Source organism: Lepidochelys kempii, chromosome 5 (assembly GCF_965140265.1).
Source record: "Lepidochelys kempii isolate rLepKem1 chromosome 5, rLepKem1.hap2, whole genome shotgun sequence".
NCBI classification, from domain to species: Eukaryota; Metazoa; Chordata; order Testudines; family Cheloniidae; genus Lepidochelys; species Lepidochelys kempii.
The window spans coordinates 81044834-81070984 of record NC_133260.1 but is presented as its reverse complement, the minus strand read 5'-3'; the positions used below and the strand labels follow the sequence as shown (position 1 = coordinate 81070984).

Here is a 26151-nt window from a genome sequence, read left to right as displayed (position 1 = left end):
GAGTACATGGGCTTTTTGATCAATAATAAAAACGTAAATAAAGTCACAGCATAAAAATGAAGCTAATAATTATCTGTACGGAAGTTATGTTTAATGAGGGTTTTTAGCAGACAGTTTTATATATAGTAGGGACACATACAAATAGGTTAGACCAGGCAGGATTCTGTAATAGTCTAGTCTCCTAGGTAATTATTGCAGTTTGCCTTTTGTATCTTACAATTTTAAAAAGCAACAACAATCAAGGAAACTGTTTAAACACACAACTGTGAAACAAGCAAATGTATATTATAGCCACACATTACATGTACATATGTACCTACACCCATATGCTACAAACACAATTTATATATTTAAATCATTGAAATGTACAAATAAAACTCGTACTATTGCAAACATTTGAAGTTGCAACACAAAATAAGAGCCACAGCACTCAAGGTTTAGTCTCATACTGCATCCCTAACTCATACTTGTATATTTTCCTCCCTATAGGATAGGGAGAGCTATGAATACAGTTTTTTATGGAAAAATATGGCTACAATATTCATACCTTGGTCTTCAGTTTATGATTTTGTGTGGGTCTACAGTATTTCTATGTTCATATGTAATATTGGACATATGCACAGTGGTTCAATTTTAGAATTCCTGTGTAGTTTCTTGTTGACTGCAAGTTTCACTAGTCTTTTTAAATATAGAGACCATTATCTGTATATATGTCTCTGTGCATGAACATTCATTGGGTGTACATATCACCTTAACTTCTCAGAAGCGTTATATAGTATGAATGTGGTTTTTGTTTGTGTGGGCATGGAAATATGACAGAAAACTCAATCTTGAACTATCCCTGGACGGAGGGGAAAGAAGAAGAAGGAGGCTAGCGATATATAATATGTGCGTGTGTTCTTCTCTGTGTGTGTGCATGCATCTGAGTCTGTCTGAGTCAGTCTGTGTCCATGAACTTTACAAGCATTCGGTTCAATACCATTCAGTGCACATTCCAGTTTCTGGTTTACAGCCCAGCAGCCAGCCAGCCAACCCACCTGTTAAAATATAACGTACATTCCAGCCAAAGCACTTGGAAAAGCAAAAAATAACAGTAAGAAATAATGTGTTATCTTAATGCAAGGCATGTGTATTAACTTCTGCCTTGATGTACCATAATGGAAAATGACGTCTGTGAGTATAAGCCAAATTGTATTTTATTAGAGATTTGGATTAGTGACTGGTCTGTTGGGGATTTATTTGGGCAGAGAATTGAGAGTCCACATAAATGAAATATAATTTGACACATACACAACTTAATTTTTACCTGGATAAGAATGCTGTATCTGTATCAGGATGGATTTCTACTTCTTGTTTTTCATAATATACTGATGTGTAATTTTAACTTTATTACCAGAAAAAATTGCAACAGAAATAAACAAGGGTTTATTCAAGTGACTGTTCCAGCAACTACAGTTAAGGCTTTTTCTGCAATTCCATTGCAAAACCAATTCTTCACACACTTAAAAATACCGCGCCCATTCTGAGTCTCAGTATAGGAACACCGTGTCCTTTTTTATGACTTAGTCTTCATACAGTGGTTTGAAGATGTAAAGGGCTATGTACGTGTTAAATATTGCTGTCTATGACATTTTAAAAAATAGTTTGATTTAAATTTTAGAAAGTTTTTAAATGTACCAATTTAACACTCTTGCACTCACCTTTAAAAATGGTTTGAACATTTAAAAAAAAAGTTTGTCGAACAGTAACTCCATGGAGAAATCTAACCACTTCAAGAATCACTAAGCTGTGTAAAGCAAGGGCTATGTGTACACTGCACTTTTGTTGGTAAAACTGTTGTTGGTCTGGGGTGTGAAAAAACCCACATCCCTCCCTGATCAACAAAAGTTTTACCGACAAAAAGTGCTGGTGTGGCCAGCACACCTACTGACAAAGCTACCAGTCCTCGTTGGGGGCGGTTTTATTTTGTCGGTAGGAGAGCGCTCTGCTGCCAGCAAAGAGTGGCTACACTGCGTACCTTACAGCGGCACTGCTGTAGTCGTACACCTGTGCTGCTCTAAGGTGGATTGGTCCAGTTCTGGAACTGAAAAAAAACAAACCAGTGTTTCCAAGTCAATAAATAGCTGACGTATAATTATAACTGATAATTAACCAGGGTTTAGAGTGCCAAGCGAAAGCCGCTAGCCCTTTTTCCGCCACCTGTTACTTTGCACTTGCATGCATTTAAGTTCAGTACGAAAAGCGAAGAGGGATTGTGGGTGCTTGTCTGTAGGAAAAGTACAGCAGATGGAAAATTTAATACAAAGAAGGTGAGAAATAATTAATAAAATGTCAACTGAAGTAACAAGATGCACGTGGGTGTGTGCTAGGCTGTAATTCATTAGTACATGTTCTACTTCCCATTATATTTTTCTTCTGCGTTCTGGGGCTAACTAGCTGCACGATGTCTAAGAAGCAGCAACAGAACTACATCCTGCCAACTTTTAGAATTAAGGGAAGACTCTCTCAATGATAGCAATCTGGATCTGTGTTCCTCTGCTGTACTCGCCTGTTTTTTTCCTACCTCATAATTTTTGTATCTATTTTTAAAATGCATATGTTTATGAAGTTTGCCACAATGAGTCTCCTGGGCTTACTCTTCTTGGCTGGAGCCATCTTTAGAGTAATAAGTCATCAGACCGCCATTGATCTAATGATGTACCTATTACTTGCTGTTCAGATATTGGCAAGAAAAAGAGTACGGTTCTAAATGTTTGCATCAAAAGGGCTAGGGGAAACTAGTTATATTGTATTTAATCTTTGCAAGCAAGCAACCGCATTTTCAAGTGTATATGTATTTTCTAATGATGAAATGTATATCTTAGAAAGAGTTTGATTATATCTGCTGCAGGAGACGGAGAAGTAATAATTTATATGAATTCCAAACCTGGATTCCAAAGTGTATTGAAGGAAAGAGAGTAGACTTCATATTGGTGGCCTTACCACCACTTTTTAATAGCAAAATACTGGATTTCTCCAAAATACTCAGCCTTTCCTCCCCATGCACAAAAAAAGGCACATTTTCAAAAGAGTTCTCTCCTTTTGTGTACCTACATAAAGTAGCCAGATTTTTTAATAGGGGTCAGTTTCCAACAGAAAAACACAGTATTCAGTGAGAGGTAAGAATTAAATACTGTAAGCAATGTGGTGAGGTCAGTTTTCAAAGTGAAAGCTTTGTAGACCTCTCTATTAAATGTAAATGTGAATTGAGGTGGTTGCATGCTATTTGAACCTCTTCTTTATTTCCTGATCCATTAATAGATTCTGGGTTAGAGTGATGAGGTGGGAGGTTCTGGTAGGATGGATTTTCTTCTCTTTTTACCTTGCCCGTTTTTGTTTGCCCTCCATTCCCTTGACCCCACGGTCCCCTTTTCACTTTCCTCCTGCTCCTCCCTTTTTCTGCATGGTTATCACTCTCGTCTCATTTCCCTCTTTTTACCCACTCTCTCTCTTGCTTTCCCTTTTCCTTTTTTCTTTACTCTGTTCCCTCTAGTTTTCTGCACCTCTCGTTGGTCTTAATCAGTTTTCTCATCATTCTAGCCCTCTCTGCTAGGTTTTACATCTCTCTCTCCCATCACTCTTTGCCCCTTTCTTCCAAGTTCCCCTTTTACTCTTCTTGCCTCCTTCATCTCTTCCCAGTCCCTCGATGCAGTTGCTCTTTCTTGCTGTTCCCATGCCATCTGGTGTGTTCACATAGCTAGTCCTGCAACACTTACTAGCAAGACCCTCATGACTCTACCAAAGCTCTTTGCTAAATTACCTCTAATGCATACTTAATCTTGGTTTCTAGCTGCATATGAAATATTTAAAGCTAATAAAGAATTGTCAGTGTTAATAAAGAAAAAGACTCTAGCCCCACAACGTAGACTATATCCCTTCTACTCTGCAATCTCCCCCACCTCAGGCAAAGGGATTGGCCTTGAATGGAGACCTGAAGGTCAGCTCCCAGGAACTCTCTAAGCAGTGAGAGGGAATGAATTTTAGAGCCAAGGACCTACCAGTGAGAATACCTGGTCTCCTGATTGTGGTTCATGGTGGCACATAGGAAAAAAGGAAGTGGGGGGGGGCCCTCAGGTAGCCTTGACCCAAACCATTTAGGACTTTATAGATCACTGTCAGCTCCTTTGATTGCACTTGGAAATAAGTCACAAATGCAAATAGGAAGTCAGTACAATTTTTGGAGAAGTATTATAATACACTTCCTGTGGCCACCACTACCAAGCTGTATTCTGCAGCGGCTGCAGCATCAAAAGAGTATTTAAAGGTAGTTCCATGTAGGGTGCATTATAGCAGCCCAATCTGGAGGTTACAGAATGTTAAATTGCTATAGCCAGGTCCACATCACAGAGAAGTTGTTGCAAGCACCTGACTAGACCTATATGAAGTGAGGCACTCTTGGCCACCTCCTGGGAAAACAGGAGTAGCTGGGATCCAAAATACCTCAAGGATAGTCCAGGGAAATCCCCATCAGTGCCAGAGAGAGGGACAAATTAATTCTCTTAGTCTGTGGGCTGGGCTACAGAGTTCGGGCCTTCTCTCTTTACCCACAATATGACCCCCACTGATGTGAATAGAAACGTTGTGCAAACCTTGTTTCTCTTACATCCCCTGTCCCACTTTATTTTTGCATCTCTCTCTTTTTTTAATCATTTACTCCTTTCAGCAGTGATACATTGTAAGTCTTTTTACTATATATAAACAATAGCATAGAGAGGCCCAGTACGAGCATGCACTGTTGTGTTAGATACTGTGAAATCATCTGAGGAGGCAGTCTATGCCCCCTGGAGTTTCCAGTTGAAAAAGATAAGTGCCACATGGAGAGGAGAAAGACACCACACAGTCATTACGGTTATATAGTTGCAAAAAAGTTAGATAAAATGACAACCATCTCCATCTTCCTATTAACCTGGACACCTTACATTTGCTGATTCCCGCACCCCCCCCCCCAGGTGTCATGGCAAGGTTGGGACTTGGAGTGGGGTAATGGCTTTATGGGGAGAGGGAGGGGGGATATCTCATATGTAACAGACAACATGGAAAAAGTCCAAAAATACCTTTGTGAGAAACTGACATGGGCAGATGAAACTAGTGTAGTAGAGGATACAGTAGCACCTCAGAGTTAGGAACATCACAGTTACGAACTGACTGCTCAAGCACACCTCATTTGGAACCAGAAGTACTGTACACAATCAGGCAGCAACAGAGATTTAAAAAAAAAAAAAAAAAGCAAGTACAGTACTGTGTTAAATGGAAATGGAGGTTGTTCATAACTCTGAGGTTCTACTGTACTATTATGACAACAGCAGACTTGGGTCCTCCTTTGGTCTCTTCTCCTGCTAGCTTTTTTTGCAGGGGTGGAGCCAATTTGCTATTTTGTGGTAATTTGATTTCCTAATCCCAAGGCCTTATCTGTCAATCTAGATTGCATTGCCTCTGAGCTTCCCTCTGGTATTCTTGAGGCAAGTGAAGTGTCAGCCAACATCACCCTCTAGGGACTCTAACACTAGTGCTCTAGAATGAATGTCCCCCTCCACGCCCAACGTATTCTAGCCAAGTATTCAAACAAGTCTCTTAACTGTTTCCAAGACTGCTGACAGATTTAAGAGAATCCAGTATTCAGTGAGCAACTCACATAGTGTTTAGAGCACTAGGTGATGTGTCCACATCATGCTGTGTCATTTAGAGGCAAACTTACCTATTATTGAATGAGCTGGAGCTTTTTCACGGAAATTTTCTCCCATGTTCATCTCATATTACAATCTAGTCTCCTTCAGCACATTTAGAGCCAGACCGAGTGAAACTGGACTAAGTCAAAGAGACGTTCATCCCCTTTTAAGCTGGATCAGTCTCACCAAAGTTGGACATCAGTCTGAATCTAATTGCTCTTAGCCATGAAATAAACATATCTCAGTGCAAAAAAACATTCAACTCTGCTTCCAGGCTATACACCTTCAGAATCCACTTTGGTGACAAAGACAGTTGATCAGCACAACCTTGACCTTGACCTTGGGATATGGGGGACCATGGAGTGGGATTGTTGTTTTAGAGCCTGGGTTCTGAGTTTCTTGTGGTGATGAGTATGGAGAGAGAAGGATGCTTAAAAAAGAAAACAATCACAACCCCCGCCCCCAAACCATTTAAAACATATAGATTACTGGTCCACAAATAAAAGGTATAAACCACCCCCCACATTAGTCTAGTATCTGGGCACCTCACGCTCTTTAATGTATCTATCCTCACAACATCTCTGTGAGACTGGAAAGCACTAAACACTGTTACCCCCATTTCATAGATTGGAAACTGAGACAGAGTGAGACTGTCTCATCTAAGGTCCCACAGGAAGCTGTGGCAGAATAGGTACCTGTGTCCCAAGTTCCAGCCGAGAGCCTTAACCACTAGAAAATTCTTCTTCTCCTTATCTCTCCTCTTAGCTATGATGCGATCTTGTCTAAAATCTCTTAGGGGTGCATTGACAGATAGAAAGCCTACCCTTAGGTTCACTCTGTCCAGTGTAAAGGCAACAGCTAATAAAGCCACAACTATCCACAGTTTTTAGTCATTGATGAGGCAACCAGCATTTCTTGTACAACTGAAACTTGGCTGGGTAAGCTAAATGAGCCTCTCTTGACCCAGCTCTTTCCAATTAGATGCAACATGCACTGAGAGGGAGTGGTTAAGTTGTGTTTCCAATAGCCCAGCTAGAGGAGTTATCTGACTCTAAAAACAAATATATTTGATTGTGTCCAACTAGTTTGAGTCCTGGAATGGTGTTAATTTGGGAATAATTGTGGTGCACAGACTTATATTTCAGTGACTTCCAACTCCACGTGTGTGATGGCTCTCCAAAGAATCTTATGGCTGCCAAGACAACTGCGAAACTCTCTCACGTATTTCAACCTACACCCACGGAGCGCACGCTGTCATGGTCAGAACATCCACTCTTCCAATTTGTAGCCAGGGCCATCTTTTGCTCATATGTTTGTGATCTTACGTTTTTCATTGTTCCACCCATGAAGACAGATGAACACAGTAGGCTTTCATATTTCTTAAAGGCACAGTGTTATACAGCAAGTAATTAACTCTCTCAAGGGGTTGGTAGGATAGTATGATTTTCTGTCCACAGCTATTGCTATTATGGCTTCTAAGCATATAGAAAAAGGAGAGTGAGGATTGGCTTTCTGTTAGCAGGATTTGAGAGTAGACTTGACAGCATGGGAGTAGCATGAAGAAAGTTCCCACATCAGTGGCAAATAGCTTAATACTTAGAGCACTGTTCCAGGTCCTACACTAGTGATAGTAAGTTTTGCTGAAGTTTTACTTTGCTGTGGTACTGTAGCTTTGCTGCTGCCAGGCAATTTATTATAAACCATTTCTGAACTTTTAAATGCAGACCACAGTTACGTTAATAAATATGTTAATATGTAAAATGTTAATAAATACATATGTTGTTGCAAACTCTTATTTAGCTGGGCACTGGATGTATTTTCTTTCTTGTAATTGCTGATTACCAACCTATGTCTCTCCCAAATTTCAGCTTTCTTTTCTTGTAGTCAGTCAGTTTGATTTCACTTATGTCACAAACTAGTATTATCATCATCACACTCTCTTGCCCGGCTGTGAAATACAATGTCTGACACTGAATTGTAGCATCTCTGAAGAAAGCAGACAGGAGGAGTGCACCAATCATCAAATATATTCCTAATTACACCCAAATATTTTGATGATCAGCACTGAATGGGAAAGAGAACAAGCATACGTGAAAGAGGCAATGGTAATGTATGTATTAAGGAGCTAAAGCGGGGTGGGAAACTACGGCATGCAGGCCATGTCCAGCCCATCAGACCTTTTAATCTGGCCCTCGAGCTCCAGCCAGGGAGCGGGAGCGGGGGCTTGCCTAGCTCCATGCATGCCAGGGCTCCACATGGCTCCCGGAAGCAGCCGCATGTCCCCCCTCTGGCACGTAAGGGCAGCCAGGGGGCTCCACATGCTGCCCCTGCCCCAAGGGCCGGCTCCGCAGCTCCCATTGTCTGGGAACCGCGGCCAAGGGGAGCTGCAGGGGCGGCACCTGCAGACGGGGCAGCATGCAGAGCCGCTTGGCTGGCACCACGCCTCCACATAGGAGCTGGGGGAGAAGGAGGGGGACATGCTGCTGCTTCCGGGAGCTGCTTGAGGTAAGCACTGCCTAGACCCTGCACCCCTGACCTCCTTCTGTGCCCCAACCCTCTACCCCAGCCCTGATACCCCTCCTGCAGTGCAAACCCCTCATCCCACCCCAGAGCCCACACCCCCAGCCAGAGTCCTCACCCCCCTCCCCCAACCTGGAGCCCCCTCAGCCCCATCCCAGAGCACCCTCCTGCACTCTGAACCCCCCAGCCCGGAGCCCCCTCCTCCACACCCCAATCCCCCGCCCCAGCCCGGACCTCTCTCCCACACCCTGAACCCCTCCTTTCTGGTCCCACCCTTGAACCCGCACCCCCCTCCCATACTCCAAACCCCTCTGCTCCAGCTCCAGCCCGCTCTTACACCCCAAACCCCTCATCCCTGGTCCCACCCCAGAGCCCGCACCTCCAGCCAGAGCACTCACCCCTTCCTGTATCCCAACCCCCTACCCCAGCCTGGAGCACCCTCCTGCACCCTGAACTACTCATTTCTGGCCCCACCCCAGAGCTTGCATCCCCAGCCGGAGCTCTCACCCCCTCTCACACTCCAACCCCAATTTTGGGAGCATTCATGGCCCACCATACAATTTCCATACCCAGATGTGGCCCTCAGACCAAAAAGTTTGCCCACCCCTGAGCTAAAGCATCTTAAGTTTTCTGATCCTTGCTATTCTTTCTTTCTATAAATGCACAGTTTAGAAGAAAATCTCTTGATTACTGCCTGTCACAGATCCTCGGGAGCATCCATTTCTGAGCACCCTCTAGGACCGTTGGGTGGGGGCGGAGGGGAAATCCAAGCCTCTGCTGTGAATCACTTGGGATGTGTTAAGCTTCTGAAGCCTCAGCAGCCTGCCACACTGGTTCCTCCTCCCTTGGCCTTTCTGGCACATTTCCTGGGCACTGACTCTGTCTGTTACCCCATCAGAGAAATGGGGCTCCTCAGCCAACCTGCCCTAGCCTCCAAAAACTGTCACTGACACCGAAGATATCCCAGTTACTTAAATACACCTCTTTCCCATAGCTCTACCCCAAAGCTTCTGGTTAGGGTGACCAGATGCTAAATCCAAATATTGGGACCGTCGCAGGGGGAGTGGCTTTTCAATTGTTACATTCACCCGGCATGTTCGGCAGCGGGAAATAAATCTTGCTGATGAAGGAAATACCTGCCAACGAAGACCCGGACATGCCGAGTGAGCCGCTCAACCTGCCTGTCACGCCACCTAAGCAAAAAAAAAAAAAAAGGGCTACTGTGCCCAAAACAAAATATCGGGACAAATGGCGTCCCGGACATATTTCAGTCGGGACATGGGACAAACTGCTCAATATCGGGATGGTCCCGATTTTTATCGGGACGTCTGATCACCCTACTTCTGGTTGCAGTATAACTCTCTCAGGGGCATGCAGCAGTTATGAAGCAGTGAACACATATACACTGCTCCATCTAATATCTTTAATCTACTTAATCATGTCAAGTATAGAGGAGTTCAGATCATACAAAGCAACAAACACAAAATGCATGTCCCTGCCTCAGTTTCCTCAACACTCCAGGGCATTCTTGGGGCTGGGATTTGAGTCCCTTGGGTTATCCAGACTACTGGGGCCATATGAGCTCAGGAAAGTGATCAGGGCTGCCCTGCCCTATGAAGCTCCTGTATGTTGGGTGACCTCTCCTTTCTTGAGCCCATCAGCCAGCTTCTTTGACCTTGCTCTCTGTTTTGCCCTACACTTCCTTTTTCTGTCTGGTTTCCTCTGTGTTTCTTTATTTCAACCCTACCTGGTCTCTCTTGTTCTCCTCCTCCTGGTAAGTTTCCACTGGTCATAACTTGCACTCTCCCTCCAGAGGAACCAGGTTTTTTTTAGCATAACCTTTGTGAGGTCTAAGTACAGTTATTAACTGTTATTATTTCCTGTTGTCCGTGTCTGGTGTGTATCTGCTCTAGGGCCAGACAGATACATATAAACACAGATGATAAAGCAGTTTTTCAAAATACAGCTTTGCAATTTCAGTCAGAATTCAAAAGTTGTACTGATAGCCTCATTTCATCACACTATCTTGTGCTTACATGAATAAATACCAATAATGTTAATCGTATTGCTCATTTGTAATGTTCTGTTTTTCGAATATCTGACTTAGGGCTGAACAGTTGAATCTAGCAGTAATGCTAAAAGAGCGGTTTTATAAATTGAGGGTAAAAAACTAAAATCATTTTCTGAGCATAGAGGTCATATTCCTCACAAGTTATTCTTCTGGAAATATCTTTGTTTCTGAGACGTATAAACTGATTTCTTACTCAATTATTCTACAAAAACTAGGAGCCTAAAATCAGTTTTAATAATGGACAAGAGCAAATATGTTTTTCCAGATTCTGACAGACACTGAGCCTTTTTGTTCCCACTCACCCTCCTGGGTGTGTTGCCAAAAAGGCTGTACAAACTACTGGCAGTGTCTTACCCACGTCTGTCAGGGCACCCCCGATAGGAGTGCTTAGTGAAACACGTGACCTCAATAACAGTTGGATAAGGCCTTCAGCTTCTGAGAGATGCAGTGTTCAAATGCCCATAGTTAGATATATAATGAGACATTTTATTTTATTTCAAAGTACTTTAAATATTTTATTATATATTCATGTCACATTAGAGGCAGTTCAATAAAAGGCTATTAGAACGCAGACAGTTTTCTTTGTATACATTTCCTGGGGAGAGTTCACTACCATTAATACTTGTAACCTACACAGATTTAAAACATAGTTTCCTATATTCCTGTTGAATGACATTAGAAAAGACCAATAGACATCATAGAACTTGGCAAAAACAATTTTGTTTTTGCTAAAGATGGCTTCAGCTTGCACGTTGTGTGTGTCTATATAGAGACATATATAGTCTCTATCTATATAGACACACACACACAAATTATAGATAGATGAATGCAGTAAGAGGGCCCCATATGGTTCAACAGAGAAAAATTCTCCCAAGGCTGTGTGGATGGGAAACAGCATGAGTGTATAGAAAATGTGTAGCAGAAGCAGTTGCAATTAGAAAAAATCCATAATAGTTACACATGCATAGCTGGAATACTTCTCAAGTAATATGAGCGAGGCTCTTCTGGTACAGCTGGAGCTGGGCATGGGCTTTTCTGTGTGTGAATACTGTGCTTTGAAAGCTCCTTTATGATTCACAAGAGCAGCTGCTTTAGAGCTGGAGAGGCTGCGGAGTTTTTGCAATTCATTTAATAGGTATAATGCAGACTGCTCCCATCTGTTTTGAAGATTTGGGAGAGTTGAGTATTGGGAATTTACTTGTTCACCAGTGGCAGTGACAAGGAAGTACACGGTGTTGTTATTCATTTAGGGTGAAGTAGTCCTTTCTCGACTCATTGAAAGTCTGTGGATCAAAGCTAGCAAGAATACCTGCTAAAGTCTACTCAAAATGTGAGTTGGCTTTAGTTGGGCAATCAATATAAATTTCGTAAAGTCTTCAGAAAGGTAGCTCGTACTCAAGTTTGCATTAAAAATGTTGAAGAAGATTCCTAAGCTGGAGTTTTTCAAGTATCTCCAATAATAGTAATATTTCAGATGTTAACACTCAATACAAAGTCTTTTCATCCCAGTGATTAAGTAAAAAAAGTAGGTTTTTAGGGTCTTCATTATGATTTTCAGTAACTGCTAACTGTTGTGGTTTTTACATTTTTGTCCCTTGGTATAACCTGAACACCAGAACCTGAACGTGCTTGTAATGTATTGTGTCCATCACCTGTCATTTTAAACCCACTATTTAAGTGGAAAATAAATAGCAGAGATATGATCTTCTCAGAGTGTCCACTTGGTTTTCAGCTTTGGGATAACATTCCTTATAGAAAAATCTTATAGAATTTAATGGGAATGAAACCAATAGGGATCTAAAGTACTGTAAAAATCTAAAGTGGAAAAGAGACCATGAGACCTTCCTTTCTACAGTGTTTGTTTGTTTGTTTGTTTTGGTTGGCTTTTTGTTTTAAAACAGAATTGTATCAGAGTTATGGTTCTCTATTATATTTTATAGGATTTTCTACCCATAAGGGATAGATCATGTATTAGTAAATGTAAACAAAACAAGGGAAATGATGAGAGAGAGAGAGAGAGTGTGATTACTGAGAATCATTTATAACTATATATAAAGTTTCAGTAATGCAAAAGCAAAACACTTCCTTCATAAAAGCACCTGTATCTTGGATTCAGATTTGGCTAACATTTGTCAAAACACTTTTCTGACAAAGAGTAATCTCATATGAAATGCAGTTTTCAAGTTTCAGATTTGAGCTTTGAAAATCCCATGTTAGACTTGAACAAGGAGGTCATTCTCAATGGTGTAACACAAGACAGAAAATATCTCAGTTAAGATTAGAAGCCAAACTGATACATCTTGCCACCCTCTACTCTGTTGTCCATTGTGAGTAACTGAAAGACTCCATGGACTAACTGAGTTTCTCTCAGTCTCACAGTGTTAGCAAGAACACCCTTTTAGTCCATCATCCCCAGTTATATTTAGACAACTCAATTCCTCAATCAGAAAACATAAGTCATCCTGGCTTGTTCACTGTCGATGTCTTAAAATTCTAGTTAGACAGCAGTATTTTCATTGTGTTGTACAGGAACAATTGTCTGTGCAAAAATTACTTCTCGATATTATATAAGATGGAGAGGGATGGGCTTGTGGTATGAGCAGAAGAGTTAGAGAATCCAAGGTTCTGTGATCAGCTCTGACATCAGTTCTCCCTGTGGCTTTGGGTAAGTCACTTCATCTCTCTGCCTATGTTTACTATCTGTAAAATAGAGACAATAATACTGAGCTACCTCAGAATACTGTCAGGATGTATTAGTAAGTACTGTGAAGTGCTTAGGAGATGAAAGGCACTATAAAGTGCACAGTATTATCATCTGAAATCTTTGCTTTTAGAAATGTAATTCCTACTTACTCTACAGAATCAGTGGCTTTATGGGTTATGTTACTGTTGATGGGAAAACAGTTATTTGCATGAAACAGGATAAAATATTTTCCAACTTAGCTACCTTTACTGACCATATTGACTCAGATGGCCCAGCATATTGTTTTTTGTATCTTACTGACACATTGTTTTATTGAAATATTTCCTGTTCCCTCCTGAATGTGCAGCCCAAGTGTAATAATGAATTCCAGTGTTTTGAGTATAAACAGTTCCTTGTCACTGTTTAATGATTATATCCCCCCTGACTATTTACCAGATTTCTCTTTTTTTTCTTTTCTTTTCTTTTCTTTTTTTTTTAAGATGTGTGACCTTTGGAAATAAAATGTGTGCTAAAAACAGTGTTTAAAATTTCACTTATCATGGATTGTAAATTGGCCTGTGTGTCAGAGAGAGGGGGAAAAGCATACACTTCCACAGAACTGTGTATATGTATCCTCAAGTTTTTACAGGAGTGCCGAAAAGAGACCCAGAAATGTGCCTCTTGAAAGACTTCTTGTTATTAAGAAAAACCAAAATAAACATGAATATTGTAACTGCTAAGCAAAATGCTGGAGCAAAACAGAGCTTTTCTGAATCTGATCTGTTTCTAATACCACATTTGCTGGTGCCAGACTAAGACTTACTTTGGATACCGATAGAAACCATCTCCTTGTGCTAGATGAAGCAGTTGAATACATAGCCAAAAAGCCTGGGGTTATTTGGATGAGTAGGTGGAGGCATGCAGTGATTGAATTTGAATCTGTTATGAGAGCAAGTACTCATTCACTCACTAAACAAAGTCCTGAACAGAAATAACCTAAGCTCATAAATGTACACTACTCTGCACAGGTGGTTTGGTAGCTGTTTCAGTAACTTACAGAAATTTCTAGGCTCCCATTTTCAGAGGTAGTTACATGGATTAAATGCTTTATTCTCTTATATCCTTTTAAAAGAAGCTTTTAGAGGACATGTTACTAGTAGGGAAGCTTCTTGGGGCAAGTGACCTTTTAGTTAAATTTCAAATCCATAATCTTAGTCAAGATTAAACACATGACCAGATTTCCTCCTCCCCCCAACTCAGCCCCGATCCTTTTTTTATGGTTGAATTAAAAAAAAGTGGTCTGAGTTCTCACAGAAACCAGCATGGTATTAAACTCTGGTATAGATCACAGATAGGCAGTGATGTTTTACTTCTCATTTGTCTTGAAGACTTCCTATTTTCCTGCAAAAAATCTTGTGTGCTAAGAAGTGTGGGGCTGGCTCTGCTCTGCCCATGAAGCTTTCGTTTGTATGCTATTATTGTACTGTACCTGTCAGCTGTCCTGAGTTTGTATGCTGCCTTGCCACATTCTCTCTGATGCTATGCAAGAGAATTGGAGAATAAGCACATTAAGGGGAGGCCACGTGATTGGTCTCTTGCGAAGATGTCCATTTCTGTGCCCTTCAGCATCCTTTGCTATATGGTGCCAGGAGCAGCATTGATGTAGTTTAATTTGAAGAAAGGAAAAATCATTGTGAACCATCCTCAAACCTGATGATAAAATGAAACCGCTCAGGAGTGAAACCAGTGCAAAAAGCACACCTGAAATGCTGTCTCCACTGACATCAGCAGCAAGATTTGTTGACTTGAGTGTGGCCAAGATTTCACCCTTTGAAAGAGCTTTGTTACTTGCAGCAAGTAAAAACAGAGTTACCTAACAAATACCGAGCTAAAAAACCTGTTTGTTTTGTGAGAATGAAATAAACGAGTGACTAATAGTTGCGCAGATTAGTTAATATTTGTTCTGGCCTACATAGTGTAAATAAGGGTTTCCTAATGCATAAGATCTATGATTGCCCTAGGGTGCCTATTAGTATCTAATATCTATATATAATGTAGCTATTTGAAATAACTGTGGTTATTTAAGTATTTTATTCACTTGTATTTTGGGGTTTCCTTTTATGAACTATAATACAAATATGGCTGATAAAGTGAGTATGACCGGCGTGAGTGATGTAAAAGTTGGTACATAGGAGCAACTAATTCCATCTGCAACTTTATGCTGTAATTTTTCTTTAAACTACACTAGTGCTGTCATTTCAAACGTTTACAACGGGGAAATATTTCTCTATAGCTGATTAGTTGTTTTTTACCTCCCTCAGCCTCTGACATTGTCCCCAGTCATAAAAACGGACAGCTGCTGCTGTTGGCTGGAGACATTTAGTGTTGGAAAAATCTGTGCCACAATAGATGAAGGTGACAAAGTTTAAAATGATGCAACAGGCTCTGCTCCCTTAGGGAAGGCAAGGGTTAGAAATTTGAACACTTCTGGCTTTGGGTATGCACTAAGATGAGGGATTCTAAATCCGATCAGAGTATTTGGAAGGAGGGCATCTCCCAACACCTGACTTCCAGTCGCAGCACCACCAAAATTAATGGAAATAATTCCAATAATCCATCCACAAACCCTGTTCATATTTTCATATTTGTAGAAGCTTATTTTGAGCAACAGTTTACCACACTGCTTTTCACATACATCCCCCCTGCTCAAGTAGCCCCGAAAGATCTACATGGGAGACATGAACCTTCTTTTCTCCGATTCTTGACGGCTTCAGCCTCTCTCCCAGTCCCTTCCTAGTCCTTTTAGCAACTCTGTTTCAGTTTCTTTCCACCCCTCACCTGTCCAGAGCGTTCTGCACAGATGCCTACCTCAGTGTCACTGCCTCAGTTTATCCACCAGTTCTCTCTTTACATCCAGCAGTTTTAGTGCTTTTGACCTTCCAGCCAAAGCAAAAGTTCATCTGTTTTACCTGAGAACACAAGTCCCAAAACAAAGAACATCCTTGGCCATTGCCAGGACACAGTCTTCACCCCTCTTGACACAGTGCTGTCACAGGGGCCATTTTGCCCTCCTAGGCTAAGCAGTCCCTCAGTCCTTACCTCTTCCTGCAGGAGATTTTTCTCACCAGTCACCACCACTAGTACAGCCCTCCCTGTACTCAGGGCTGGAGCGCTGGGACCCTAAACGATGGGTCACAGTAGGTCCTAAAGACAAGACTAGTTTCATAATTCACTGGGCCAGTCCCTACTACTGCATGTCAGAATCTTCACTCTTCTCCACAGCTCACCAGTTATCTCTTCACCATCTCTTACCCTCCTCAGGGCTCCTTCTTCTCTCACCCTTCTCTAGGCCTCTTCACCATAGTCCCTCCTGGGCTGCCTCCCCAGATCCTTTGGTGAAGAGGCTCTTTCCAGGTCTTGCCCTCTCCCTGGTCTCTACCAAATTGAGTATGGAGTTACTATTCTATTGTATTGCAGTCACCCAGTCCTAGTTACATGTTCCCTTGAGTTCATTTCCCATCAGTGTCACCAAACTACATTACATAGAATGCCCACCTCTCTGACATGTCTACATATGACATTCCCCTCTGGTGTTATCCGGACCGGTGATCTGCTAGGTCAATCCAATCCTTGACTCTGGGAGCCAGCCTCCTCTGCTGTGAGAACCCCCACTCCTGGGCTGTTCACACACAGCCTCTGGCATGTAAGCTGCTCCCAGCTACTTGCAACCAAACAACACTAGCCAATATCTCCGGTCCCAGACACAACCCTAGGAACCTCCGTCTTGCAGTGTCCAATTATACCCGCTGGACACTGCAAGCTTATATGAGTTTGTCAATTTAACAAAGAAATTGATATGTACCAGGCTTTTTATCCCAAGGGGAGTCTGACATGCTTCAAACCAAACACACTGCTTCAGGTAGAATAAACAAATTTATTAACTATGAAAGATAGATTTTAAGTGATTATAAGTCAAAGCATAACAAGTCGGATTTGGTAAAATGGAGAAAAAAAAGCAAAATGCATTCTAAGCTGATCTTAACACTTTCAGTGCCCTTACAAACTTAGATGCTTCTCACCACAGCCTGGCTGGTTGCCCTTCAGCCAGGCTCTCCCCTTCGATCAGCACTTCAGTCACTTGGTGTGGTGTCTGTAGATGGAGGTGGTGGGGAGAGAGCAAGAGCATGACAAACGTCTCTCCAATGTTCTTTCTTCCCTCTTGGCTTTGCCCCCCGCCCCCTTCAGAGTCAGATGAGTCCCATAGGTTTGTCCCATACATACCCTGATGAGGTGTGAACTGCCTCTCTGCTCTTGGAGGGTTTTTGCCTGGGCTTATGTTAAGCCATGAAGACACATTTTCAGCCTCATAACTATATACATGAAATTATAACCTATAACATTACTGCAACAACAATTACTGTAACATCACTATAACAGTGCACAGTGCGTCATGAGCCTTCTGAAGACACCCGACATGACAAACTGCATTGGATACCACACAATCATTTTACAAGGATGAACATGGGTGTGCTGGGTGTTCCCCTGAGGTACAGGGAGTCACACTGGCATAGATGTCTCTGCCAACTCAAGCATAAAATGTCCAAAACACCTTATCTTCCCTTTCAAGCCTTCTCCATTATCCCCATTCTTTCTCACAGTTCACAGCCTTGTCACAGACCCATAACTAAGAATTCACTTTGACTTCTGCCTCTCCCTTGCCCGAAACATTCAAGCAGTGCCCAAATCTTTCCAGTTCTTCCTCCACAACATCTCTAAGACTCCCTATTTTCTTTCTAACCCTACATTTAAAATGCTTGCTCAGTCCTTTATTTCCCATCTTGATTACTCCAACTTTGTTCTCACTGTTTCCCTGACTGAACATGTTGCTTTGATCTTGTCACCTCACTCTTTTAGAGTCCTCCACTGAATTAAGTTTAAGCTTCCATCAAAGCCTCTTCCTCCTTACTTATCTTCATTTTGTATTGGGTTACATCAGCCTCACATCCTCGCTTTGCTATTTATGCCTGACTCGTTATACTGTTTGTTCACATCTCACACAGCAATTTCTAGGTCTTCTTCCATGATGCCGTACACGGAAAGCCTTTCCTGAACTCATCCACAAGGCCACTACTTAAGTCCACTCAATACATTAATGGGTCAGCTGGAATAAGCAGGGAAATCATAGTTCATTCTAATGACATTACTAATATATAATACTTTAATCAGATAAGTAATTCTGTGGTAATTTTGCATGCAGTGATGTCATCTTGTCCTAAAATGCTGCTAGATTTTGAAATACGAGAACAAAATGCAGCTTCAGAGCTAACAAAGGGTAAAAGTCTGCATATGCATTGTTACTCATTACAGTGTCGGATAACAAACCACTTCAAACAGATTTGGTATTCTCAGACTCTGACTTAATATGACTTAATTATTCCCTTACTAAGAGGGAATGCCAAAAGCTAATGAAGGCTGTTGTTCAGCTCTGGAAACAGAAAAACCTACTCATACCATCCAGAAGTTTGGAAAAATCAAAGAAGTGAGGGTGAGCAAAGCCGGAGCAGTGCATAAGGAAGAGAGACTTCTCATGTATGCACTAAAAGTATATTGTGTTTTAAGATAGACTATGGGCTTGGTCAGCTTTCTTATTACAAAAAGAATGATAGTGTTAATTCTTCCTAATTTGTAGTCTGTGCATTGAATTATGTTAACTGTCTGAGGTGGCCTAAGTAGTGACACACAACTTTGTAGGAACATACTGTTACTTCTAAAAATAAAATGATACAGTACATTGAAATGGGCACTATTGATCTGTATCAGAGTGCTTTCAAGCATAATAATTGCAAAAGGCTAAGACCAGGTTTTCACAACTATTTCCTGTGAGAGGAGTTGTTATTTCCTGTGCATAGGTGATCAAATCATGACTATAACCCAGAGGTCGGCAAACTCCGGCCCGCGGGACCGTCCTGCCCGGCCCGTGAGCTCCCGCCGGGGAGGCTAGCCCCTGGCCTCTTCCCCTAACCTTCCCCCCCCCCCAGCCACACCACCAGCACTGTGGCCCACTGCTCTTGCCGGGCAGCACAACGGTGTGGCTGGCTCCGGCATGGTAAGGGAGCGGGGGGTTCTGGAGTAGCAGGCAGGGGGCGATTGGATGGGTCGCGGGTTCTGTTGGGGGGGCACTCAGCGGACTGGGAACAGGGCAGGTTGGATAGGGCGTGGGAGTCCTAGGGGATCTGTCGGGGATGTGGATAGGGGTTGGGGCAGTCAGGGAACAGGGAGAAGGGGAAGTTGGATAGGGGGTGGGATCCTGGGAGGCAGTTAGGGGCACGGGTCCCAGGAGGGGGTGGTCAGGGGACATGGTGCAGGGGGGCTGGATCGGTCAGGGATTCTGAGGGGGGGGCAATCGGGGAAGGAAGTGGGAGGAGGCAGATAGGGGGTGGGGGCCAGGCTGTTTGGCAAGGCACAGCCTTCCCTACCCGGCCCTCCGTATAGTTTTGCAACCCCAATGTGGCCCTCCAGCCAAAAAGTTTGCTCACCCCTACTATAACCCATAGTCCAGGCTTTTTCTTTTTGCTGAATATAGTAAACAATTTTTAATGAATCCTAAGAAATTAACAGTGTGTACAGGCATTTCACTTCTCTAATTGTCTCCCCTCTGATCTCTAGGGTACAGATGTGGGGACCCGCATGAAAGAACCCCTAAGCGTATTTCTACCAGCTTAGGTTAAAACTTCCCCAAGGCACAAATTCTTTGCCCTTGGACGGTACGCTGCCACCACCAAGCGATTTAACAAAGATTCAGGGAAAGGACCTCTTGGAGTTCCTGTTCCCCCAAAATATCTCCCTGCCCCAAGCCCTTACACCCCCTTTCCTGGAGAGGCTTGAGAATAATATCCTAACCAACTGATTACAAAGTGATCACAGACCCAAATCCCTGGGTCTTAAGACAACAGAGAAATCAGTCAGGTTCTTAAAAGAAGGATTTTATTTTTTTTAAAAGGTAAAAATCACCTCTGTAAAATCAGGATGGAAAATAACTTTACAGGGTAACAAAAGATTCAAAAATACAACAGAACTTCCTCTAGGCTTAGTTTCAAAGTTACAAAAAAACAGGAATAAACCTCCCTCCCGCAAAGGAAAAATGTACAAGCAGAACAAAAGATAATCTAACCCGCCTTGCCTGGCTTTTACTTACAATTTGTAATACGAGACCCTTTTAGGATGTTTTATAGGAGAAGGAGTTTTCTGACCTGATGCTTCTCTGCTTCCCAAGAGAACACACCAAAACAAAGCCTCCCCCACCAAGATTTGAAAGTATCTTCTTTTCCCATTGGTCTTTTTGGTCAGGTGCCAACCTGGTTATTTGAGCTTCTTAACCCCTTACAGGTAAGGAGGAATTCTAGGCTATCCTTAGATGTATGGTTATGACCAGTCATTTCACTTCTCAAATTTTCTATATGTAACACACTAAAAATAGTTTTGGTCCCTTTGTTTGTGACTAGAATAATTGAAGACAAGGTGATTACATACTAATGAACTGTTAAAACCAGACTTAGGTTAAAATACTGTTCTGAAAGATGTAGGCATGATCCTGAGAGGTGCACAGTACCTGCAACTTCTGTTGACTTGAGTGGGATTTGTGGATATTTAGCACCTCTCAGGATTGAGCCTTTATTCAGCAGAGTCCTTACCATCAGTTAATTGCATCGAGGTGACCTAGAGCAGGGTTTCCTGCCTAGGGGTCCACTGTCTCCTGGGAGTTTATGGGGTTGATAAGGAGGAGCTCTTTATTTCCAAAGGAATTTTAAAATGTAGCAGACTCCTGGAGATTAGTAAATTCACACATCAAAACTTTTCTGTTGCATTCTTATGCCTGGGAAAAGACCAGAGTAATGACACTTCAGTGAGTGACCAGAGTTTCAAATGGTGTGTCTTTGCAGCCGTGTATTAGAATACAGATAAGGTCAGCAATACATAGTGCCTCATTAAGTGGGCAGTTTTTGTTTGTGGTCCAGATGATCTATTAAAAAAATTTGTTACTTCTCCTCCTCTATGGCATTTCACCTCCATTCTCTTTATATTTGGGCAGCTGCCCAGGTAACCAAAGAACCAGACACAGGCCTTTAAAGTGGACAGGAAGCCTCCATTAGAATAGGCTTGGGGAAACTTGTCCTTCACAATAACCTTTGTTAAAGGGACATTGTGGGGTTTTTTTGTTTTGTTTTTTTTTAAATGAGTTAGCGGTAAATGCAAATAGTGCATCTGCCCTTGATCATTCTTTCAATTTTTGTGGGTTTACAAACAGTTTCCTATTTTAAAATCTATATATTTTTTTTCTCTTGTGTTTCTGTGTACAAGACCCCAAAACATAAGACAAGCGAAACTGCCAACAGTGAAACTGACCCCAAAGTGCTGTCTAATGTACAAACTAAACTAAGATTTTTTTCCCCCTCCTAATGTGTCAATTTCAAAACTTTAAAAGTGGTTCAGACTTCCCCATGAAAAAGGGCTGAGTGAGCGCAAGCATAGAAAATTTAAACACAAAAGGAATTATGAGGAATTAAAAGGAAGGATTAGAAGGAGTTTAATAACAGGCACTACCAGTGCCCAATAAAACTGTACTGTGGAAACTCGCTTTTCCACCGCATTTAGGAGTTGGTGGGCGTTTGGGGTCTGATCCTGACCATTGGTTTTGCCATTGAAATCAATGGCAGCTGGATCAGATTCTTTTTGGGAACTTTGCAAACTCTTATTTTGGCAGGATATATGATGTACCTATAGAAATTAAGCACTGTCATGTTGTATGTTCACTAGCAAAGAAGCATTTGGAGATGGATAAATTTGCCCAGTGGTATGTGTTTGAGAGAGTAATGTAGTCTCAGACACCAGCTGTTTTTTCTCTTGCCCTTATATCCTCGTCTCATGTCTATCCTTCTCTCTTCAGCTGACATTTCTCCAGAAGAAATGGTTTGGTATATATTTGGATGGGTCAAATAAACTCTGTGCTGTATCACTGACTTTTGCATAACATGGCTGCATGTTTCATTTCACAAACAGGTCTGAAGCAGTCATTGTTGAGCCAATGAAAAAACAGAGGTCTGTTTCAAAATTAAACTGGGTCTCAATTTATTTTATTACCATAAAAAGATAATTTCTCCTCGCAATCATTCCTACCATTTCCTGATTTGGCCTTTTTTGAAGCCATTCTTCTTTTCTGCTGAGACTCTGCTGCTGGTTGAGTAAAATGTCATTGTCTTGCTTTTTTTTAGGTGTCTGCCTTATCTTGTTACATGTTTTCTCTCTCATTTTTCTTTTGTCTCCCTATCTTCTCACTCTATCATCTTTGACATTCTCTGCCATCTCAGGGCTTCTAGCATCACATACTACTAGTACTTCTCACTTCTAACTCCCAGTAATTTCATGTCAGTCAGATGAATGCTGGAATTAGAAGCTGTCCATAGAGCCCTACTACTGCATTTTTCATGCTGACAAAGAGGCTGCTCAAGATGAATACAGCATATAAAGTCAGCTATATGTTCAGTAAACTACAGTAGACAGCATTACTCCTGTCCCAAGTCATACCCAAAAGCTTTGGTATACCCTGAGATATCCACAGTGCTAAAAATATATCTGCACAAAACTAAAGCATTAAGGGACAAATACTCCTGCTCTATCACCTGGCTGAAAGGGGCAAAAGAGTTTTCAGAGCCTTTGACAGGGCAGATCAGATGGTTTATATTCAAGATATCAAAGGTAAAGAGCTTGTATCCTGCACAACATTCCCTAGGAGAAGTAGTTGCCATGCAGGTGGACACACAAAAATAGACACTCAAAAACAACACTGCAGGGTGGCCATCTCATCCTCCGTGCATTCTTTCCTTAATACGGGTTTCAGAGTAGCAGCCGTGTTAGTCTGTATTCACAAAAAGAAAAGGAGTACTTGTGGCACCTTAGAGACTAACCAATTTATTTGAGCATAAGCTTTCGTGAGCCACAGCTCACTTCATCGGATGCATACTGTGGAAAGTGTAGAAGATCTTTTTATATACACACAAAGCATGAAAAAATACCTCCTCCCACCCCACTTTCCTGCTGGTAATAGCTTATCTAAAGTGATCACTCTCCTTACAATGACAGGTTTCAGAGTAACAGCCGTGTTAGTCTGTATTCGCAAAAAGAAAAGGAGTACTTGTGGCACCTTAGAGACAATTTATTTGAGCATGAGCTTTCGTGAGCTACAGCTCACTTCATCGGTTGCATACCATGGAAACTGCAGCAGACTTTATATATACACAGAGAATATGAAACAATACCTGCTCCCACCCCACTGTCCTGCTGGTAATAGCTTATCTAAAGTGATCATCAGGTTGGGCCATTTCCAGCACAAATCCAGGTTTTCTCACCCTCCACCCCCCCCCCACAAATTCACTCTCCTGCTGGTGATAGCCCATCCAAAGTGACAACTCTTTACACAATGTGCATGATAATCAAGTTGGGCCATTTCCTGCACAAATCCAGGTTCTCTCATCCCCTCACCCCCCTCCCAAAAACCACACACACAAACTCACTATCCTGCTGGTAATACCTCATCCAAAGTGACCATTCTCCCTACAATGTGCATGATAATCAAGGTGGGATATTTCCAGCACAAATCCAGGTTTTCTCACATCCCACCCACCCCCATACACACACAAACTCACTCTCCTGCTGGTAATAGCTCATTCAAACTGACCACTCTCCAAGTTTAAATCCAAGTTAAACCAGAACATCTGGGGGGGGGGTAGGAAAAAACAAGAGGAAATAGGCTACCTTGCATAATGACTTAGCCACTCCCAGTCTCTATTTAAGCCTAAATTAAAGGATGACCCAACACTCTCACAAATCTTGGGAGACAGGCCAGTCCTTGCCTACAGACAGCCCCCCAACCTGAAGCAAATACTCACCAACAACCACATACCACACAACAGAACCACTAACCCAGGAACTTATCCTTGCAACAAAGCCCGTTGCCAATTGTGCCCACATATCTATTCAGGGGACACCATCACAGGGCCTAATAACATCAGCCACACTATCAGAGGCTCGTTCACCTGCACATCCACCAATGTGATATATGCCATCATGTGCCAGCAATGCCCCTCTGCCATGTACATTGGTTAAACTGGACAGTCTCCACGTAAAAGAATAAATGGACACAAATCAGATGTCAAGAATTATAACATTCATAAACCAGTCGGAGAACACTTCAATCTCTCTGGTCACGCGATTACAGACATGAAAGTTGTGATATTACAAAAAAAAACCCTTCAAATCCAGACTCCAGCGAGAAACTGTTGAATTGGAATTCATTTGCAAATTTGATACAATTAACTTAGGTTACCTTGCACAATGACTTAGCCACTCCCAGTCTCTATTCAAGCCTATTTCCCCTTGTTTTTTCCTACCCCTACCCCCCTCCCCAGACGTTCTTGTTAAACCCTGGATTTGTGCTGGAAATGGCCCACCTTGATTATCATACACATTGTAAGGAGAGTGATCACTTTAGATAAGCTATTACCAGCAGGAGAGTGGGGTGGGAGGAGGTATTTTTTCATGCTTTGTGTGTATATAAAAAGATCTTCTACACTTTCCACAGTATGCATCCGATGAAGTGAGCTGTAGCTCACGAAAGCTTATGCTCAAATCAATTGGTTAGTCTCTAAGGTGCCACAAGTCCTCCTTTTCTTTTTTCCTTAATACAATACTTCAGAGCTGATGCTCAAGCCATTGTTTTTGGGAGCACAATGTTGCACGTGCTAATGCCACAACAAGTCAGAAATTATTTACATGAAGAATTTTTCAGTTTACATTATATATTAGGCAAAATTGTTTTCTCTCTCTAGTTCTGTGCTGCTGATAGAATCCTGCTGTAAGAACTTTGGACCTTTATGGGGCTGAGAAATCGGAAAATATATGCATGCTTACTGGAAAAGTTTCCCTTTCTTCAACTATTAGGGCCACAGATCTAACTCATCCTGCCCATGAAAAGGGGTTGCTATTCAGCTGCTAAATCAATAATAAAGTTCTTTCTCTCTTGTTTTTTATAGTGAAAACAGTTAAAACTGTTTTACTCGTATTAAGAATTTAGTCTGTTAGAAGGGACGGTTTCATAGCCCTGGAAGTTTGGCAAGAGGGGTGTGCCCCTGCACAAGTGACTGACAGCTCTGAGTTCTGTCTCAGAGCTGCCCATAGTCTGCAGTCTCATAGTTGGTTTTATAGACCTTATTCCTTGAAGGAAGGAAATGTTGGGTAAATATTTTTTAGACATTTGCTCTTTCCCCAGGCTGTCTTGGATGGATGGGAAGTCCTAGTTTGAGAGGATTTCACATTTAGGACTTTGGTCCTAATTTGTAGGTTTTATTATTTCCTTTTAGCACACGTGCAAGATGAGCTCCAGATGGGCACACTATTAAATAAATCAAAATTAACAAATCCGTTGTCCCCACTGGAGCTAGCATACAGGGAGCCAGGCAAGTAAGAACAATACTTGGCAAGTTTTCAAATACTGTTGTTTTTCTTCAGTATTTTGGGTGTAAACTAATAAAGAAACTTGGAAAATGCATCTTCTTTAAAAGAGTAACTTAACTGATCCTCAAAACAGCTTTATGGTCCTGTCCTGTCCTATCCTATCCTATCACCAACATGGTGCATGCTGAAGCATCAAAAGGGAGCAGGTGCTGACTAGCCAAAATTTTAGGAGACCTGAACAAAAATATAAAAGTTAGGTGGGTGCTAATGTATTTTCTATGCAGGGGTATTCAGCACATAGTACATGATTCACCACCAGTACGAGAGAGAATAGTAGAGTGTTATGGAAACCTTTGAATTGCATACAGAATCAGAAATATAGTATTGCTTATAAATCCTTGAATTAGAATTCCAGTTTAAAGACTAATTAGTCTCTGGCACACACATGATGGGTTAGGTGAAGAGGTGGTTGCACCTTAAAGACTAACAGATTTATTTGGGTATAAGCTTTCATGGGTAAAAAAAGGGATTTTTACCCACAAAAGCTTATGCCCACATAAATCTGTTAGTCTTTAAGGTGCCACCGGACTCCTCGTTGTTTTTGTGGATACAGACTAACACGGCTACTCCTCTGAACTGGAAGTATTCACTGGGGAGGATGATTC

General features: G+C 41.9%; 1 protein-coding gene across 2 annotated transcripts in view; it reads left to right on the top strand.

Moving 5' to 3' along the window:
• Positions 1 to 26151, top strand: part of MARCHF3 (membrane associated ring-CH-type finger 3) — a 95734-nt gene that overhangs the window by 612 nt on the left and 68971 nt on the right. The window lies entirely within an intron of this gene.